Raw genomic sequence first — 20,880 nt, forward strand, 5'->3', positions numbered from 1 at the left:
CTACAGGAGACAATATGAAGGTTTTTTAAAGAACTAAAAGTAGAGCTACCATAGGATTCAGCAATCCCACTACTGGGTATCTACCCAAAAGAAAAGAAGTCCTTATATCAAAAAGACATCTGCATGTATTATGTTTCTCACAGCACAATTCACAGTGGCAAGGATAAGGAACCAAACTCACTGACCATCAACCAATAACTGGATAAAGAAAATGTGGTATGCGTACACCACGGAATACAACTCAGTCATAAAAAGAAGAAAATAATGTATTTTGTAGCAACTGGGTTGGAGCCGGAGGCCATTATTCTAAGTGAAGTAACTCAGGAATGAAAAACCAAATACTGCATGTTGTCTGTCACTCATAAGTGGCAGCTAAGCTATGGGTATGCAAAGGCACATAGAGTACTGTAATGGCCATTGGAGACTCAGAAGGGAGAAGGGTAAGGGATTAAAACCTATAGATTGGGAACAACTACACTACTCAAGTGACAAGTGCACTAAAATCTCAGACATCAACACGATAAAATTCATCCATGTAACCAAAAACCACTTGTACCCCAAAAACCACTGAAATAAAAATAAATTTTAAGATGTCACAGTAAGAGATCAACTAGTAATAAAATAGAATAATTATAACAAAATGCTGTAATAAAAGTTATGTGCATGTGTTCTCCTTCTCTCTCAAAGTATCTTCTGCTGTACTGACCTATTTTCAGACCTTAGTAACTGAAACCTCAGAAAGGAAAACCGTAGATGAGGGAGCATTACTGTAGCTGTGTTCTTGGGAAGGCAACTGAGTATTGTCCATGAGACAGACTCTTTTTGCACCTATTTGTAAATGCATCTCAGCATTCCTTACTATGCATTTATATGTGGTTCTTCAGATTCACCTTTGAACCAACTGTAAGGTCTTACTGGTAACCTCATTTATTAATGAGTTAAAAATCTTTGAAATGTGTTTATGTTTTATGAGAGTCATGACTTTACCATTTAAAAAATTCTTTAATGATGCAAGTGATTTGATTATCCTCATTTCTTTAACATTCAGGAAAAATAGAAAGAAAAAAAGGCATTACTGGAGAAAGCCCACCTCTCAATTGTGAAATTTAGCTGTAAAAATTTCTAGCATTTATTGATATCAGCTTTTGGTTTTGTTTTATTTTCAGGTGGGATCTCATTTGACTATTGGCAAATGTCACATGTGTGCTTGTACATATGTACGTTCACACATGCAACACACACACGTAACAAGCAGAGTTAACTCACCACAGCTGCCAGTTCTCGCTTGAAAAGCATAAAAGGCTTCAGTAAATGCAATGACTTAATTACTTCTCACATCTGGAAAAACTTGAATATGAGAGTGGATTTATTGAAGAAGCTCTTTGCTTGGCTGTCAACACCGCATCAAGAGCCAGAGAGAGAGCAGGCTTGATCACTCTTGGCAATTCTTTAACCCATTCAGAGATAGACGATCTACCAATTAATTCATAACATGTCCTGTTTATATGATTTATGAATTTTATGAAAACACAGCAATGTAAATAGTTTCCTAGTAATTTATGGAGAAAAGCTGTTTTTGTCACGTTTCCAGGAGGAAAAAATATCATACATTAAAATGGGGGAAATAATGAAGAAGTTTTTACATTCAAGGAAACAAAGGAAAGCGTTTTGGGAGTTGTAGAGCATATTGCGAACAACCATTAGAACTATAACTTACACAAACACATGCAAAACTAGATGATATGGCACTTTTTGGAGAAAGTGTAATATAGTGCTCCTAAAAGGGAATAGGAGATTTATATGAACTCATAGCAAGAAGGTTTAGCAGAAATCAAGTGTATTAGTCCATTTTCACATTGCTATAAAAACATACCCGAGACTGGGTAATTTATAAATAAAAGAGGTTCAATTGATTCACAGTTTTGCATGGCTGGGGAGGCCTCAGGAAACATACAATCATGGCAGAAGGGGAAGCAGGCACTTCTTACATGGTGGCAGGCAAGAGAGCCAGCAAGAGCAGGGAAAACTGCCTTATAAAACCATCAGATCTCATGAGAACTCACTCACTATCACAAGTGCAGCATGCGGGAAACTGCCCCCATGATCCAATCATCTCCTTCCCTCAACACATGGGGATTACAATTAGAGCTAAGATTTGGGTGGGGACACAGAGCCAAACCATGTCACCAATAAATGACCAGATCTCCCCTAGAAAAGGGTACTGAAACTGGAATTAGTCAAAATGATGATCAGGCATCCAAAGAGCATTTGCAAAGACCCAGAGACAAGAGTTGAAAGAACCAAAAGTTCTATGTCACTGGAGCAATACAATAGGACAGAGATGAGGGAAGGAGAGGAGTTGAGGACCCTTCAGCCTCCAGGATGTCAGGGGAGAGCTACATGAAGGAAATGTATAGAAATCACTTATCCTAACACAAAAAGCTGAAGTCAGTTTGAACCATGAACCCTTTGCAGATATAACAATTCCTAGTCAACTAACTGTGGAAGCAGCACTACTACAGCTTCTCTATTCCCTTTATGTGCCTTGAACATTATTTTTCCTTCTTCAGGTTATTGTTAGCCCTTCAGAATACTCTTTGTGTATGTGGACTTTATGAAAATTCTTAGTGAAGGAAGTGTTTCCAGATTCATGAGTCTTTGGAAGAAAAATATTTAAGGGAAATCCATTTGTATTATGTAGACCCTGAAATAAAATTTATGTTAAATGTGTTTATAATATAAATTTCACACTTTTACATTTCTATAATTACAGCTTTATTATTAAAATGCACCTCTTTTTTCTATTCTTTACTAAACAAGTGATGTCAATGTTCCTTCTCAAACCTTAAGCGTCAAGTTACTAACACCTATGTTCACTAAGGATTCCTTCTTCCTGAAATCATGATTTCATCCCACTTTAAGCCAGGGAAAACAATACTACTGATGCTCAAAAGTTTGGAACTTTTAAAACACTAATTTATGAGCCTTATTCCAATTATTTCCATGGAGCTTTTCCATGTTTAACTTAAACTATAAGACAATAGCAAAATAAAATTATAATTAAAGTAAATAAGTCATTAAAACACCTATGAAGTTAATGATGCTTTAAAATAACTGGTACTCTCTGAAGACTGAGAACTAGTTTAACATATATTGGTGTGATTTCTCTCTGAGGACTTTATCTTCTTTATTATTTGTGTCAGGGTATGTGTTGGGGGTGTGGGTGTGTCTATGTTCATTCATTCATTCACTCCTTTGTTATATGAATGAATGAAGATGGACATGAATGAATTATAACAAATATAATTCAACAAATTTTGTTTGTTACTAAGTTCACAAATGTTTCTTGTGTGCATTTTACAGGCCAGGCACCATGTTAATCTCTCCAGTCAACGAACAAAACCAACAAAAATCCCTAAGTGTCTCTCCTATTGCAATCATACATTCATTTATGAATTATCTATGAGTATCTACTTCATACTACGCACTACAACGAGACATTTTATATTTTTTCCTACTAAGTCTTTAAAATCCTGTGTATTTTAACTTCACAGTTACAGCACAACTCAATTCCAACTAGCCACATTTTAAGCGTTCAATGGTCAGATGTAGATAGTGCTGACCATGTTGGACAGTATAGCTCTATAGTAATGCTATAAGACTGGAAATAATTAGCTATTTTTCAATTTGATCATATATACCTCAAGCATGTAAAAAACATTTAAAATTAAATTTAAGATAATGATCTCAGGGTCTTAATAAGCAAGCAATAAAATCTACAATCTGATTTTAATTTCCAGACCTGTCTAAATAAGTCTTCAGTGTGGAAATGTATTTTATTAAGGGTTTAAATTTTTATTATAATCAATTAATTTTTAAAATTATGTTTTAATTAAGTTTACCAAAGACATATTTTCAAAATGCTATCGTTTCATTAATGAAATCATGTAAAGTCCCACTAGTTTTCAGGATATTCACCCTCTAATTTTCTGTCTAATGAATAATTATATGACTGAATAATAAACATTCTATAATTCTCTATCTAAATAGCAAAAAGTCCAAATAGTGAAATATCTTCCATCCATACTCCCATTTTTAACTCAGACAACCGAATTTAAGCAAACCGTTCATTCATCACGGTGGCTAGATAAGTCCTTTTAAATAATATTGTGAAGTAATGTCACCAGGAAGTATATGAGATTTTTAATAAAGAGGTTGATGTCTCATGAAAAGAACCTAAGCTTTACTGAAACCAGATTTTCCTATTTTAAAAGAATCTTTAATATTTGCAAGTGTTCAACAGAAAAGATCTTCATCAGTGAGGAAAAACACAGTATTTCTGACTTCTGCTCCCAGCGAATTCACCTCTTGCCCTGACAGAGCCAGCACAATTGGTACTTTAAAACTGCTGGAATCTTGAATAATATCCAAATGCAACGAAGTGCTTCGAATCTAAAAATACTGTTATGCAGAATGATATTCAAGGTCTTAAATTTTATTTGTGTTATACCTCATCCAAGCTATGCTGACATTTTTGGGGAAAGAGGAACTCCATATAAAAATGATGGGAGGCAGCCAAGAAGTCTTTGAAGTTCTTGAACTCTCCACTGACCTATACCAGGTACCAAGAAAAGGTACCAAAGGACGATCACTGCATGCCAAGCACTGTGCTGTGAGCTTTACATACAGTATCCCATGTGATCTTCAGACACCCATTTCACAGATGAGGTCACTAGGATTTAGACTGATAACTTGCTCAAGTTCTCACAGTAAGAGATTCATACCTAGGTCTTACTACTTCCATTTGTGTAAAACCTACTAGACCATAGGGCAGTAGAACACTGAATGGATGGATGCTTTTTATTTCTTTCTGGTAGTGATATTACTTTCTCTCACCTCCTTCAATTTCCAACTTCAAAGGAATTGTCATTACGGATGGTTATATAAAGGAAGAGTAGTCCTTGCGGTATGGAGACAATTTGGTCCCTGTGATCAGTGAAAACAAGCCCCCATGGGCGTTAGAAGCAACAGGAAAGGCAGGCAATAATGAAAGCATTATGGGGATCCTTGATCTAGCAGGAACCTAATTTGAGGAACTTTTCGTGCTTTTCATTCATTAAATGGCACATTTATGAGCAGTAGTGAGCTGGTAAATGCTTAACAATCAACTCTCTCAGGGTTTATATTTTTTAATTAAGAAATAAATTTTTAATTAAAAAACAAAATCTCTGCTCTGCAGCATAATCATGGAGTCGGGAAGAGATGAACACAATCTGCTCTGGTAAACTGATAGGAGCCAGCGCCACACAGCACTGTGAGTAACAACAAAAGCCTATATCTAATGTTAAATGGACCAAGAAATGCCAATCAACCTGAGGCTAATCTTCCACATTTTTAAATGGGCATTTCAAGGTATACAGTTATGCCCTGCTGCTATTCTGTTCCTTACCTGTATGTTGATGAACTCATTCTAAATGGTAAGATTTCAAACTTATTTGTGCTACACTTTTTGCACTGATCACCAGACGCTGAGATCATAAAATTTGTGTTTGTGGCACTCTTTTTTTTAATTTTTAATTTTTTGGGTACACAGTAGGTATATATATTCATGGGGTACATGAAATGTTTTGATTCAGGCATACAATGCGTAATAATCACTTCATGGAGAATGGGGTATCCATCCCCTCAAGCATTTATCCTTTGAGTTACAAACAATCCAACTACACTCTTTGCATTATTTTAAAATATACAATTAAGTTATTATTGACAGTCACCCTGTTGCTATCAAATAGTAGGTTTCGTTCATTCTGGGTTTTTTGTGCCCTTTAACAGTTCCTACCTCCCCACCACCACCCCCACTACCTTTCCCAGTCTCTGCTAACCATCCTTCTACTCTCTATGTCCATGAGCTCAATTGTTTTGATTTTTAGATTCTACAAATAAGTGAGAACATGCAATGTTTGTCTTTCTGGGTGGCACTCTTAATAATTTAGATGCCTCTAAGATATTGTACACACAAATGAAGCAAATGAAATGGAAAATACTTTTAAGAGGCAGATTTTCTTGCACCCAAATAGAGCCTGCCTTTTCTACATAGCTGTCTTCACACCGAAAAGGATTAAAACTTAAAATTTTCTTTAAGTAGGATCTAACACATAAAAATTTAGAATATAGTAAACGCTAATTGAAAATAGTATTATAGTAGTGACTTTTATACTATACAGTCTCTGATTCGCAAAAAGCTAATGAAGGTAATTTACAGAATAACTCAACAATTCTCTCAATTGGGCTAGAATATTAGGAGAAATTCACCACTAAATATTGGAACAATAATATATATAAAAGAAATACAGAATTGTCAGAGGAAACAATTTATGTAACAGCTTTAAGTCTTAAAATAAGGAACCTAGTACAGCCCTGATCCAAAGCACATACAGTGATATTTCTGCAGGAAAAAAAGAGTGTTTTATAGAATTATAATACTTGTCTAGTAGCAAAGCTTAATTAAAATAGTGAACAAATATGTCCTTTGTATTTCACTGTGTGTCAGCAAAAATATCCCCTTTTCAGCAAACTTTACACTTAGGTAAAAATTTTGACATAGAAAAGATCCTCAGGGTAGGACTGTACTTTAAAAAGTTGAATTTTGGGGGCAGTTTGTCATGGAAAGTCTTAAAGCAGCTTCTCTGTGCTTTTCAGATGGATAGATTTAGAAGAAATGAATTGAGGACATACTTTTTTTAAATTATCTATATAGTTAAGCAAAACTGTCATTTTCAGCTCAAGGTTCATACAAAAGCAGTATTTCTTTTATATATGTTATCATGGCTCTGACAATTCTTTACAGTATTTATCTGCCATGATTTGACAAAGATTATAACTAACTCATGAGCTATTTAATCATGTAGCTTCCACTTAAGTTCCTTATGTTATACTCAAAAGCTAAAACACATGCATCAGATGTCGTGAGGCTGTAGTCCACAGTGACTGACGGCAGAACTGTATGCTGTTTTTTGGCCTGGCAGAAACACTACAACTGACCAGACAAGGATGACTAAGGACAGAAGAGATTTGAAGGCAGCTAAACCCTCACTGCATGAACCATGGTCAGAGAGATACTGTTTGAAAAGGAGCAAGCATTGGAAGCGCCACATGTGGGGTGGGCAGTGGAAAGCATGCCACACAGAAGGAGTCCTAAGACCTACCTTCAAAATCCTTATATTGTAAAAAATTAGACCGATCTTCCTAGTTCTAAGATTGTATGATTACCAAATTTATCTACCTATCTACTAATCAGCAGGGTACAAGGAATTCAAAGACGAAAAGCTCTTCTATTAACAAATTCTTTTGTCAAATCACTTTTTTTGTTTGGTGTTTTTTGTTGTTTTGGCCAAAGGCGGACAGAAGTAACCTATGCTAAAGAGTAGGCACTAGCCAGGCATGGTGGTTCATGCCTGTAATCCCAGCACTTTGGGAGGTCAGAGTGGGAGGATGGCTTGAGCCCAGGAGTTCAAGACCAGCCTGGGCAACACAGCAAGACCCTGTCTCTAAAATAGAAAAACTAACTGGCTGTGGTGTTGTGAGCTTGTAGTTCCAGCTACTCAGAAGGCTGAGGCGGGAGGACTGCTTGAGCCTGGGAGGTGGAGGCTGCAGTGAGCTGTAATTGTGCCACTGCACTCCAGCCTGGGCAACAAAACAAGATCCTGTCTCAAAAAATAAAAACAAAATATAAAGAGTAAGCAAAGAGTAAGCACTGCAGTAAGTCCTTTACACATCTTATCTCATAAAACACTCATAAACTCTCTGGAAAGTAAATTCTATCAGGATCCCCAAACTGAAGTTCAAAGGTAGCATGAACAAACTTAGAATAAGATCTTCTATGTTGATGTATATACCTGTTGTGAGCATTCAACACTGTGAAATGTACATATCCGTTGTGCGCATTCAACACTGTGAAAATGGCTGAAACCCACATTTTAAAACTCTCTTTGTATTATGATTACACTTCAGAAACTAACCAGGTATGCTTGAATGGCCAATAAAGTATAGGACATTTATGAAACCTATTCCTACATATATCAAAATATTTTTAACTGTTATAAAACCATAGTCTTCAAACAACTACAAGGACATTCTCATAGTCTAGTTTTAAAACTAGAGCATTTAACTCAAGTACATATAAATAAGAAAGTATAAGTGGATTTTATATGTACATAAAATAGGAACGTATTCCCAAGGCATGGGAAATCATCAGTGATGTAGCTGTCCTCAGTGTATTCATGACTATGTGTTCCAAAATCGATATAAACATAATCAGTGGGAAATTAAATTCTGATAGAGCCAAGAGTATGACTTTGAAAAACTTTTAAGCATTTATCTCCACAATGATCTCATGAGGAGTTCAAGTTTGCTTTTCAAGCAACAACACCGTCAAAGGCTCTAAAAGGCAGATATTTATCATAGCATTCAATCTGTTGCAAAAATTTCTTGGCAGTTTGACTCAATATAAGAAAAATAAGTTTTCGTGTCATCGCAAATGGGGAAATAAATTATTATCTTAAACACCACCTTTTATCTCCCAATTTAATTAACATTCTCCCTCTTAAGGTTATAATAACTTTTCTTATTCTTCACCCTAACACTATTTTAGTTTTTCTGCAAATATGAATGTAAATGTAAAAACATGAAAATTACCTTTAAAAATAAACTAGATAACCAACACAACTTTTTTTTATATTGCTTCTGTTTTATAGTTTCAGTTGTATTACCATGTCTCAGAGGAATGCCCACAGATGTGGCTTGCAAGAAGAGCAAGTCAATGGCATTGCTATGTTTGAAATGAAAATGCATTAGCTGGGTGTGGTGGTGTGTGCCTGTAGTCCTAACTACTCCAGGAGGCCGAAGTGGGAGGATCACTTGAGCCTAGGAGTTGAGGCTGCAATGTGCTACGATCGTGCCACTGCACTCCAGCCTGAGTGACTGAATGAGACCCTGTCTCTAAAAACAAACAAACAAAAACACCTTACAGTATCTCAACACAAGCTTTCTTTTCTCATTCTTCACATGTTATCTGTTGCTCTGTTTACATTTTTAATATCTCTCAAATCTTTATCAACCACTTTCATGAATCCAGTATAAGTCTTTATCCCTTGCCGGCCTCTAGGTCATTTTGCAGACGTCTTCTGATATCTTGTTCCTCTCATTTCAGCATTTCCTACTTACGTTGCACCTAGATTACTCTTTCTATATTGGATTTGTATGTCACTCCCCTGGTTAAAACGTTGTGACTTGAGATTTCTGATTGAATTATATACGCAGCTGTTGGCTTGACATTTGAAGCTATCTCCATTCTGCCTTTCCTTCAATCTTTACTCCTTCACTTTCCCTATGCCATGCTGAACTTGTTCCTCATGGGGGCCATAGTATCGCAATTCTTTTTTTTTTTTTTTAGACAGAGTCTCTCTCTTTCACCCAGGCTTTAAGTTTTTTTTGGTAGACACAGGGTCTCACTATGTTGACCAGTCTGGTTTCAAGCTCCTGGCCTCAAATGACCCTCCTGTCTCAGCCTCCCAAAGTACTCATATTACAGGCATGAGCCACCATGCCCTGCTGTAAATTGTTTTGAACAGAGGGTGAAATAGGCTTAGGGAGGAGCATACTGAGTCTGAAATAGAACATCCAGGTGGAGGATCAGCCATCAGTGAGAGCTGCACAAAGGTTATGATTAGAGAGCATTGACTCAGCTTAGAGAAGGGAGTCAGAGTTCAGAGAGCCACAGGCAATTCCTAGAGTAAGTGAAGAGAACAATTTTGAAAGGCACCTGCTGAAGAAAAGCAATTATTCATTCCTAAAATGCACTGCCGATCCTTCACATTGAACATCAGAAAAGGTACACTCCTGAAACAAGGTCTCCTGTGGGACAAAGAAAAACTCTATTCTGTTTCTTAATAATTCTCAAAAACCAGACCACTTTAATGGAATGCTTCATTAAAAGTATTTATTAAGAGATCATTATGTGAATTAGGAACTTGGAACATAAAAATATTTATTATGTGCATTAAGAGGCTTTAAACATCTTTGATATATTGTCTGGTTATAAAAATGAAAAAATGTTCAGTTTACTGGAAATAACAAAAAAGTACAAAAACCAAGTGTACGAAATATCGTATCAGGAATTGTTAAATTTTATCAGCTGTTTTTCCAGCATCAGATGGCATATTTGACTTCTTGATCAATATCAACAGCATATTAATTTTATTATATTAATAGATTTCCCAGTATTGAATCACCCTGCATTCTTGGGTTAAATACTATTTGCCTGTGGTAGGTTGTTGAATGAATATGATTTTATAGTATTTGTTTATACGATCATATATATGAGACAATGAATATTTATGCTCATGTACTGGAGCCATTTATGTTCAAAAACTGGAGTTTTCTTTTTCAGGCTGTTAGCCTTTTTTGTGCTCAATACCAATATACATATTTTGGAAATGGTCATTCTTGAAAATAGGATAGACTCATCAATAGAGCTACAGCAGACATGTCAATAAATTCACCAGTCCAAACTACACTCAGGTTCAACCTCCTCTGCACAGACTATGAATCAATCACATACCCTGATTATCCACCCACAGCTCATCAGACCAAAAGCAGACACTGCACTTGAGGAGAGGAAACACATTGGTCATTTGGTGACCAATGAGAATGTGTTTTGCGAGTTTGAACTAAGAGATATTTAGCTGTGGATAATTAGATGTCAGTAAGTGCTGGAGCTAAATGCTGGGTAAACTCGGGTGGGTCGCTATTATTCAACTATATACAGGCTAAGAAAACCTGTATTTGGAGAAAAGCAGAGAACAAGAGCCATAGAAACCTTAAAAGATACAGTGAACAAGATTTGCTTTTTAATGACTTCACAGTTTACATGAAGTCCAGCCCTACTTATTGCAAAGGTTTTCTATGAGATTACCCTCTATGCTTCCTATAAATCCCTTTTCCCTTTAGTCATTCCTTGGAAGCAAACATTCATAATACAATATTCATCAGGGACAGGAACCTTTCATAAAGCAAATTGTTTAATGATATTGTTCAATGCTTTCCTTGGTTATTGCTTTGTTCAGGTTTTCTAATTCCTCAAGTCTATTTTGGTAGTTTATATATTTCTTTTAAAACTCCATTTATACTTTCCAGGTTTGTTAACATAATGTCTTCTTGTGGGTTTTGAATTTAATGATAACCTAGTCAGATTCTGAGCTAGAGGTAACTGCATATCCAGACAGAAATTGATGAGAGAGTAAAAACAATAGAAATGGGAATTTTAAATAATTGAGACAATTTTAATACCAAATTTACTATACATTGTGGGTAGTGGTTCTCAAGATGTATTTTTCATAAATTTTCTGGGGTTGTTTTGTTTGTTTTTTGAGGCGGAGTCTCACTCTGTCACCCAGGCCAGAATGCAGTGGCACAATCTTGGCTCATGCAATTCTCCTGCCTCTGCCTCCCAAGTGGCTGGGATTACAGGCATGCGCCACCACACCTGGCTAATTTTTTTTTTTTTTTTTTTTTTGTATTTTTAGTAGAGATGGGGTTTCACTATACTGGCCAGGCTGGTCTCAAACTCCTGACCTCAGGTGATCCACCCACCTCAGCCTCCCAGACTGCTGGGATTACAGACGTAAGCCACCATGACTGGTTTTTATATATTTTCTCAGTAAAAGTTATTTATCATAGTACAGACCAAGGATGCAATGAATGAAAATAAATGAACCCATCACTGCAATAACACCTCACCAACAAATACTTGTTAGACATTTATATATGCAATGAACCAGGCTTTGAAATTTTTAAACTTTTGAATTGGATCTGCAAGCTAACCAAACATTTATATCCAGGTAGTCAACGAACATTCTATTTAAAACAAAATTGTTAAAATGCATTACCAAATGTTGTCATAACCTTATCACTTAGTTATATAGGACAGTAAGACATAATAGACTGTCTTTCTATGATAAACCCTTATTAACTAAGTCAGCCCTAATTTCAGAAATAATCTTTTATTTCCCAGATGAGAAGTAAAACACAATGAATCATGAGGTGATTAATCAGTCATCTAGTTTAACTAGATGTTTGATGGGTGCAGACTGCTAAATGTGAGAATTTTAGAACTACAGGCAAGAACGATGGGTTATGGAGTTGCCAACACCTTAATCTATACAATTCTGAAAAACAACTATACCTGAGAAACCGCAAAGTGGGGAAGGAGGGAAACAGAAGCAAACTATCACTTAAAAATTAAATAATTAAAAATATAAAAATAGCTAGAGTTCTATTATGAAATATTTCTTAGATAGCTCTGAAGAAGAAGAAAATGACTTAATTTTTTGTTTTCTTTTGTTTCTTGGGAAAGGGTCTCAATCTGTTGCCCAGACTGGAGTGCAGGTGCAGTGGCACGATCTTGGCTCACTACAACCTCCACCTCCCAGGCTCAAGAGACTCTCCTACCTCAGCCTCCCGAGTAGCTGGGATTACAGGCATGCACCACGACCACTTGGATAATTTTTTTGTAATTTTAGTAGTGACAGGGTTTCAACATGTTGGCCAGGCTGGTCTTCAACTGCTGACCTCAAATGATCCACCCACCTCAGCCTCTCAAAATGCTGGGATTACAAGTGTGAGCCATCGCGCCCGGCTTGATTTAACTTTCAAATATTCTCTTGATTAAAAGCTTCTAACCTGGCTTAGGTATAAAATGTATGCCCGACTGAAGTTCCTCAAGGAAACAGGCTATTTTATACTTTACCACTAGAGTGACACATTATGAAAATTTGAAGAAGAATATACAAATCCTGTAGTGTATTGACGTGGGAAAAAAAGTTAGACTTTTTAGAATATTTATTGACTTTTTTTAGTTCCAACATTCAGAAAAGAAAACTTTATAAAGCATGTGCATATAATTTATAGTAAATATAAAATATCCTGGGGAATGAACTCAGACTATTATTTAGTGAAAGGGACTGTATACTGAAAAAAAAATACATTATGTGCATTAAATTATAACCCTCCTGATTATGGAAACTAGACCTGGTTTAGCCTATTAGTCCATGTGTGCCTAGCACAAAGCTGGTAAGAACACTAACTTTTTATGAAGTTGAAAATCAGCTTGTAAACCCAAAGTCTACCATTTTGTCCTCTCCCAGCATACACACAAACACAAAATTACACTTAAAATGTTACAGGCAAAACACTGTCCTCTAACAATCACTAATATTGTATTTTCACATTGGCCTGATACATTCATTTCTTTCTTCAAGGGTCCTCTGAACCATTTCTCTAGGGGCACAAACCCATAATGGCAATGAATTTTTCATCTTTTTCACTGATATACCCATTGGCGTCACAACGGAAGAAAAGGGTAGAAGGAGCATTGCTGAATTAGGCTAAAAGTTGAGACCGTTCAGGGGATGTCTATTTATTTCTCAATGTACGCAAAAAATCCAAATTATTCACATGCTGGCCACACATTACTATGCATCATGTACCTGATTTTTAACTTGGATTTTGAGACAATGTGGATCTTAGAAGGGCTAGGAAAAATTAAGAAACTTATGCAAATTTTGACATAAACAAAACTTGCAAGTTCAATTAACACAGGAAAGTGAATGCTCTCTAAACGTCATGTAAAACACTTAACAACCATGTTTATAAAATTAATGTGTGTTTCTGTCTCACGGTGACCTTGTCCATAATTGTTCTATTTTATATTTCACTTTCAAGATACTTCTTTGAGAAGCCAAGATTCTATGCTAACTGAAGAAAAAATATTCTTAACTTCCTCTTATTAAAATCTGGTTTAGGTCATTTAATTGCGTTAAAAGAAAGATGTTATTATAAATAAAATTTAATATGATCATTGAGAAAATGAGGATGAACATTTCTGGTAAAATACTAATAAAATAACAGGATCCAAAATGATATATGCATGACACAATGAAAATAGTGGCTGAAATACAGTTTTTGGAGAAAACACACAGGAGTTACAATCCAAGCTCCAGGCCAGGTGCGGTGACTCATGCCTGTAATCCCAGCACTTTGGGATGCCAAGGCGGGCAGATCACTTGAGGTCAGGAGTTAAAGACCAGCCTGGCCAACATGCTGAAACCCCATCTCTACTAAACTATAAAAATTAGCTGGACATGGTGACAGGTACCTCTAATCCCAGCTACTCAGGAGGCTGAGGCAGGAGAATCGCTTGAACCCAGGAGGCAGAGACTGCAGTGAGCTGAGATTGAGCCACTGCACTCCAGCCTGGGTAACAGGGCAAGACTCTGTCTCAAAAAAAAAGAATCCGAGATCCACTGTTCACCAAGTCTATGAGTTTGGGAAAGTTATTTAATTTCTCAGAGCCAATCATTACTCACCAGTAACAGTGAAATAATAAAGATTGCATCTTCAGATGAGTTTTGTGATAATTAAATAGGATAATATACTTAGAGCACTTGAATCAGTGCACTTAAGTAAGTACATAATAAATGCATAATATTGGGGCCGGGCGCGGCTGGCTCATGCCTGTAATCCCAGCACTTTGGGAGGCCGAGGTGGGCGGATCACAAGGTCAGGAGATCGAGACCATCCTGGCGAAGGCGGTGAAACTCCCTCTCTACTAAAAATACAAAAAAACTATCTGGGTATGGTGGCGGGCGCCTGTAGTCCCAGCTACTCGGGAGGCTGAGGCAGAAGAATGGCGTGAACCCGGGAGGCGGAACTTGCAGTGAGCCGAGATTGCACCACTGCACTCCAGCCTGGGCGACAGAGCGAGACTCCATCTCAAAAAAATAAATAAAATAAAATAAATAAATAAATAAATGCATAATATTACTGTCGTTCTCTCAAAATTGTTCCCACTTAACATGACGATAATATAGTGAAACATTATGCATAGGAAAATTCTGGAAGGAATTGACCCAAGTAACACAATTCCGGAGGTCAGTAGTAGAATTCTGGAATATTTTTTCCTTTGGTATTACTATTACTCATTTCAAAAAGTTTCCAAATGCCTTAAGATGCAATATTATAATTAAAAAATAAGCTAAATTATGTATTATCCTAAAAATTCAAAACTAAAAAAAATATTTTGTGGCAAGAGAAGCCATCTGAGCTGTGGTTAAGTCTTTGCTGGGAGATTAGTCTCTCTTGCTTTCTGAGAAAATTATGTACTTTTTAGAAAATTATGCAATGTATTGCTTGAGAACACAGGTTCCAGTCCCATTGCTGACTAACTGGGAGACATTGGATAGGTTTGTACAACCTCTCTAAGCCCCACTTCCCTTCTGTGCACATTGGAAGAATAAGGGTAGCCCATTCATAGGGTATCTCTAAAAATTCTATCATTTCAAACTTTATGTTTCTATAATCATGGGAATCATGTCATGGTGACTTTTAAAGTACTTTTAATCCATTTTATGGAGAAAACTTCCATTATTAAAGCTGTGTGCTCCTGAAACATTAACCAATAGAATGAGATAAACAGTCCAGAGATAGACCCGTGTCCACAAGACAAAAGGCATCCAAGAAAAGGGAGAAAAGGACAACCCCTTAATAAATAATGTTAGAACAACACAGGAAATGCATATAATTGGATCCATTTCTCATGCCTCACACCAAGATAAATTCCAAAAGAGATCCAAATGCAGAATATGAAACCGTGGAACAAAACATAGGGGAATTGCTTTACAACCTGGGAGTGGGAAACCATTCCTAACTCAAAATCCAGAACCTACAGGAAAAATAACAACTACATAAAAATAAATTTGACTACATGAAAATAAAAATGAATAATAATCTAAAATGTACACAGAAAAAGAAAACCACCACTGCAAGCAAAAGAAAGGTAGTGGGGGGAAATTGCATCATGAAGGGCTAAGAGTCCTAACATAAAAGAAATGTCTAAAAATTGAGAAAAAATCAATAACCCGATATGGACAAAAGATGAACAGTTCACAGAAAAAAGATACAAATGGTCCTTAGCGTAAGAGAGGATGCCCAAGCTTCTCACTGGTGATAAGAGAAATACAAATTAAAAGAACATGACATTTTGTACCTTTCAAATTAGCAAAAACTGCAAAGTTTAACAATGTGTTCTGTTGGACTGTGGAAAAACAGGCCCTGTCATATATTACTGTTGGAAACATAAATGGTTCAACCCCAGTGGAGGAGAATTTGGCAATATCTAGAAAAATGACATATGCATTTACTTTTTAGCCCATCAGTCACTCTTATAACAACCAACCCTCAGGGGTACTGGTAAAAAATATGAGATGATAAATATACAAGACTATTCATTACAATACTAGCAATAGCAAAAGACTGGAAATAACCCAAATGCCCATCAACAAGGGACTAGTTAAAGAAATTGTAGTCCAGCTACACACTGGAGCTCTCACAAGGTATAAGGCAGATTTCTGCATACCGCTAAGGAGTCCAGGATATAGCAATAGAGGAAAAAAGCAAAGTACAAAAGAGTGTGTACTGTACATTACCATTTGGTTAAGAGAGGAAAGAATATATGCTATATGAACACATTTACTTCTGTATTCAAAAGAAATAAAGGAAAGACAAACAAAAACTAATAAAAAGAAGAAAAAAATATTTACCAAGAAAAGGTCAGAATAGGAAGGAAGAAATGGGGATAAAAGTGAGATCTCTTTTAATACACATCATTTTGGAAAATCATGGAAACTTTTATACAATTAAAAATATATAAATAACTCAGAATACAAAACAAAGCAAACTCCACCATTTGAAATCAAGCTGAAATAAATGGAACTAATTATACACACACATTTTATAAATCTAAATTTGATGTACAATTAGGTCCATTTATTTCTAGCCAGGTTGCTATTCATATTTTGAAAATACTATATTTTTTCTCTTTCAAAGAAATACGTGTTTACTAGCTCCGTCCACTGAAAATGTCTGGAGTAACGACAGTAGGAACAGGGAATCAAAAAAGTAGAAAGAATATTTCCAATCTACGTTCATGAATAGTCTGAGATAATCACCCAGAAAGTGAAGTTACGCCTTTTCCTAACTCAGGAAACAAATGCTGATATTTTATTTAAACTGTGAAGCCAACACAGAGTAATGCTGATCCATGCCAAATTTTTCAGCTCTAAGGTGAAATTCGAAAAATAAGGACAAATTCACACACACACACCTACCTGAGTATTCTCCATTTGCCTCCAGCCCAGCTCCATTCTTCCTCCCCTGCCCTGTTCCATGTTCCAGAAGGAGAACCTGAACCTGAGCACTGCTTCTCCTGGGCTTCCTTGCAGGTTGCCATCTAACTGAGTTTGGCCAATGGAGGCAGGGACAGGAGATCAGGTGACAGGGCAAGAAGGAGGTAGGGTATTTCTTCCCCACACCCTCCCTTCTTTGCAGTTTTTTCTCTGCCAATAGCCTCATCCTCTCAACTAAGTCTCCCTCTGGCAGCACCCCCTCCCACAATTCCAGTTCTCCATGGGCTTCAGCCCAGGGGATGGTCATGACTTCCTGAATCCCGAGGCACCTCACTATCCCTCACTTGTTCCCCTAATCATGCCCACAGCTCTGCAAACTCTATTTGCCAATAAGTGGGTTTACTTTGTTTCCTGCTGCACCTTAATATGTGACAACACACACACACAACACATGCACACACATATCCATACACACACATACATGTACATGCACATACACACACATGCGTACACACATTCACACCCCCACACACATAGCTATACCTATATTTCCACATCCATACATCCATTCACTCACATTCATATACACACAAACATATACATATACAAATAAGTACATATATAAATATGTGTAAACATATATGTGTCTATGTAAGGTTGGTAATAAACCTCACTACAATTTTATGTCAAAATGCACTTTTTTGGAAAGGAAAATAGAGCAAGTAATGGTCTTCTAAGTAGGCTCCTAAAATTGTTTTGGCTCTGAAATGTTATGGCTCCAAATCAATTGTCTGGACACTGTATGACAGAGCAAAAACCACAAACACAAAGAAGCAACAGGATCAAGAGAAAAGCACATGTGCTGGAGAGCAGGCAGCCTGGAATGGCAACTCTGCTCTGCATCAGCCAGGCTGTGACTCTGGCTGAGAATTAAACGATTCTGTGCCTCACCGACTCCTCTCTGTGTCGTAGCGACCCAAAAATAGGCCCTCCCTTCACCCCCTACCCATGGCTGTTGTGAGGCTCTGAATGCACTAAGTGCTTCAGAAACATTAAAAGCATGAGAACGACCTGTTTTATTCTCCATTTATCCGGGATGTGTACAGTGATACTCCAATAAATTCACAGAGTGTCACTTTACATCCCTCCCTCCTATACCAAAAAGCAAACTCATCCATTTAAGAGCACTCAAGACTGAAACCAACCTTGACAGAAAAATCTAGTCTATTCCTTCTAATCAGCAGGACTGCATCGAAGCCATTACGGACAGATGGGCATTTTGTTCTATTTCTGAAGACCTCCAGGGAAGGAGATTCTACAAACTGCCTTGGCAGCTGACGTGCTAATGCAATGTAGGATAACTTATAAATATAGGCAGAGTCAAGGAGGCTGTCCAGAATGCAGCCCAGCATGGGTGTGCACTTGCCCAGCCTGACACACAGCTAAGGAACATTCTGAGCACTCGAGCCATCCCTTCCACTGCTCCCCTTCCTTTTAATTATAATTGGTCCTTCAGAAACCAAGTCAATTAAAGGGAAAGGGAAGAGAAGACTTTGTGCTAGACAGATTCTGAAAAATGTAAAATGAAATGATAATACCAAACACACAGAAACCAATGACTTCAGGCAGAGATAAGGCAGACGGGAGTACAGGGAAGCACTTTTCCTTCCAGTACATGGTAGAATGCTTGTTCAATGAATATAAATACTTGTTAAATGAATGCATTCATAGAAATACAATCTCTCTCTTGTTCTTCTTTTTCTTTTCTTTTATGAGACAGGGTCTCGTTCTGTCACCCAGGCTGGAGTGCAGCGGTGCCATCAGGGCTCACTGCACCCTTAATCTCCCATCTCAATCAATCCTCCAGCCTCAGCTTCCCAAGTAGCTGGGACCACAGCCATGCACCACTGCAATACAAGAAAATTTTTGTATTTCTTGTAGAGGTGAGGTTTTGCCATGTTGCCCACGCTGGTCTCAAACCCCTGGGCTCAAGAAATCTGCCTGCCTCAGCCTCCCAAGTGCTGGGATCATAGGCATGAAACACCACACCACTTATTCATATTAATAAGAAATGTCTTCTGGCCAGGCACAGTGGCTCATGCCTGTAATCCCAACACTTTGGGAGGCTGAGGTGGGCGGATCACGAGGTCAGGAGATCAAGACCATCCTGACTAACACAGTGAAATCCCATCTCTACTAAAAATACACAAAAATTAGCCAGGCATAGTGGCACACGCCTGTAGTCCCAGCTACTCAGGAGGGTGAGGCAGGAGAATCGCTTGAACCCGGGAGGTGGAAATTGCAGTGAGCCGAAATCATACCACTGCACTCCAGAACAAGACTCCGTCTCAAAAAAAAAAAAAAAAAAAAAAGAAATGGTTTCTTGACATGCTATTTGGAAGTGACCACAGCACAGCTGATTTAATGTTGAAGCTGTCAAGCCTGCACTTCATCCCTTTGCATGAGTACTGGCTCCAAGAACCTGTTCTCTATCAACACAGGGCAGACCCTTGACTTAGAGCTCCTCATATCTAGGAACCCAGCAGGAATAAAAGGAGGGGAGAACTGGAGGATGAAACCCAGCCCACATTCCCAGCCTACATTTCCTATCTAGCCCTTTTCTAATTCATCTGGGTGTCTTCTAATTCTGCACAAAGACACTATGTAAGCTTTCAGGAGCTTTACTGGGCCCCACCTCTAGGTCCCCAGGATTTGAAGAGTTTCCTCTCGATATACAGCAATTCTTGGACAATGAATAGCAAATCCAAAATCACTCTAAATTGCTGATTGTCAGCTAGGGAGATTTTGCTCCCAGGGGACATTCAGCAATATCTAGAGACTTTTTCATTGTCATGATTAGGGGTTCTTATTGGCATTTCATGGGTAGGGGCCAGGGATGCTTCCAAACCTGTATAATACACAGCCCAAGATGTCAATAATGCCAAGATTGAGAAGCCCTGTGTCTTCTGAGACCCTGAAAGTTTCACCTGTGACAACTTACAGCACCTATCTGCTTTGTATCCACACCTTAAGTTACCGATTTGACAGATGTGTATCAAATGCCTATAGTTCTCGATCAGGCATGAATTTAAAAAAAAAGAAAAAAGGCAACACCTTTCCTTTGTTTTGCACTTCGTTCACTAAAATAAGTTCCTCGGAAGAGAAAGTGCAATACAGAGAGTATCTTGTTAAAAAAAAAAAAAAAAAAAAAAAATCCCAGCAGGTAGCTAAGCACCAAGCACATAACTACATATAGGGTTCTGGTCATTTCTGATGAAATGAGTGAGAATGTGAATGAATGGGGCCTCCTGGAATAAATCTGAAGTTCTTTTTTTTAAAAAAAATAAGGTGACGGAAGGTGAGGAAAGTGATAGACATGAAAGGGAGAGAAAATGGCTGGAGGCAGTTTGGTTTAGTGTGCTCTCTGGAACACTGTAGAGATTCCCCCATAGAAAGAGATTACAAACGGTCGTTCAGTTCCAGGTCAGCCCAGAAAAGCTTAGTTAACCAAAATCCAGCTGGCGCTATAAAACTGCAGGAGTCGAGGGGCACATGGTCCCTGAGGTTTGTAACTTGGAAGAACAAAGGACAAAGAGATGATCTGTCCCTTCCCTGTCTCCTCTCCCAACTCTGCAGAGCC

General features: G+C 37.5%; 1 protein-coding gene and 1 long non-coding RNA gene across 4 annotated transcripts in view; one reads left to right on the plus strand and one right to left on the minus strand.

Annotated features, from left to right (window-relative positions):
- LOC129048189 (uncharacterized) overlaps window positions 1–7,710 on the plus strand; it is a 65,300-nt gene extending 57,590 nt beyond the window's left edge. Inside the window, exons 4-5 of the long non-coding RNA XR_008510311.1 lie at window positions 5,240–5,314; window positions 7,026–7,710. This is a non-coding gene — a long non-coding RNA (uncharacterized LOC129048189). The remainder of the gene's footprint in view (window positions 1–5,239; window positions 5,315–7,025) is intronic.
- The window catches only part of NEBL (nebulette), a 518,729-nt gene that overhangs the window by 122,949 nt on the left and 374,900 nt on the right, over window positions 1–20,880 (minus strand). The window lies entirely within an intron of this gene.

The sequence above is a fragment of the Pongo abelii genome, chromosome 8 (genome assembly GCF_028885655.2).
Source record: "Pongo abelii isolate AG06213 chromosome 8, NHGRI_mPonAbe1-v2.0_pri, whole genome shotgun sequence".
Lineage (NCBI taxonomy): Eukaryota > Metazoa > Chordata > Mammalia > Primates > Hominidae > Pongo > Pongo abelii.